This window comes from Meles meles, chromosome 10 (assembly GCF_922984935.1).
Source record: "Meles meles chromosome 10, mMelMel3.1 paternal haplotype, whole genome shotgun sequence".
Taxonomy (NCBI): domain Eukaryota; kingdom Metazoa; phylum Chordata; class Mammalia; order Carnivora; family Mustelidae; genus Meles; species Meles meles.
In genome coordinates, this window is record NC_060075.1 from 50664609 (window position 1) to 50665619 (window position 1011).

Consider the following 1011-nt stretch of genomic DNA (forward strand, 5'->3'; position numbering starts at 1 on the left):
CTGAGGTCAAATACTGCTATCAGGAGTTGACAGTTGCTATTTGGCTCGAAGTACTTGAGGTCATGGTCATTCCATTATTTTTCTAAGACTGCAATTTTTGAACATGACTTTACTGGATATCAGGTGCTCAGTTGGCCATTTTTTTAATAGATGACATCAATATCAAGTGGCATATAAAAGCTATCCCAAACTATGATTGCCTTATTAATCAATTTATAAAACTGATCAGGAAAATGTTCAGGGATCTGTTAATGTAGTAATTAGGGAATAAATCTAAAACCTGCTTCTGTTGGATAAGTAGTCTTTTAAAAAAGTGTGGTGATAAAGTTCCGACAAACAAATGCATCTTATTATTTAATTTGCTCTTCTCTCTCTTGACCTATACTTTTTGTTCTGTGGCAATGTGTCTAGTTAGCAACTAAAAATATTTCTCTTTTCTGAGTGAGGCTAGCTGTAATTCGACAGACCGGGTTCCTTTTGTTGTTCTTTTCTTCTATCTTGGAAAAGCTGAGCATACGATTTCAAGGTTATTTTTTATTTTTTATTTTTAAGCGTGAATGCAGTCCCCCACTGCAACAAATTATGCAGTCGAGTTTCCCATATTTGGGGAAATCGCAGGGGTCAGCCCATCTGGAGTGCAGTGGATAAGCCTCGCCCTGGGAAAACCACCTTCATGATCGCGGTATCTGCCCGGCCAGGTAAGTATCGATTTCAAGGTTATTAAAAGAAATCCAGAGCTAAAAGATTAGATATATATTTTGAATGTTTAAAAATTACTCCATATAAATATGATTTTTTTCTTTGTGCCATCATATTTAATCAATATGGGCAACATGAGCCTTTCAGAAGTAATAATCAGTTTATCAGGACTCTGGACCAAACCATTTACTGTTATTTGAAAGAAAAATATTTTGTTATTAAATCACTGTACTGGAGAACTTAAATTAGTGATTAAAAATCCATGGCCCCATTAAAAGTTGAAAAGAATGATATTTGACCAGAGGAAGAATG

At 35.0% G+C, this 1011-nt stretch overlaps 1 non-coding gene across 1 annotated transcript; it reads right to left on the reverse strand.

The window, feature by feature from the left end:
- Positions 1-550: 550 nt before the first annotated feature.
- LOC123952431 lies at positions 551-706 on the reverse strand. The gene has a single exon (XR_006820665.1). It is a non-coding gene; the product is annotated as a U1 spliceosomal RNA (small nuclear RNA).
- Between the last annotated feature and the right edge of the window lie 305 nt (positions 707-1011).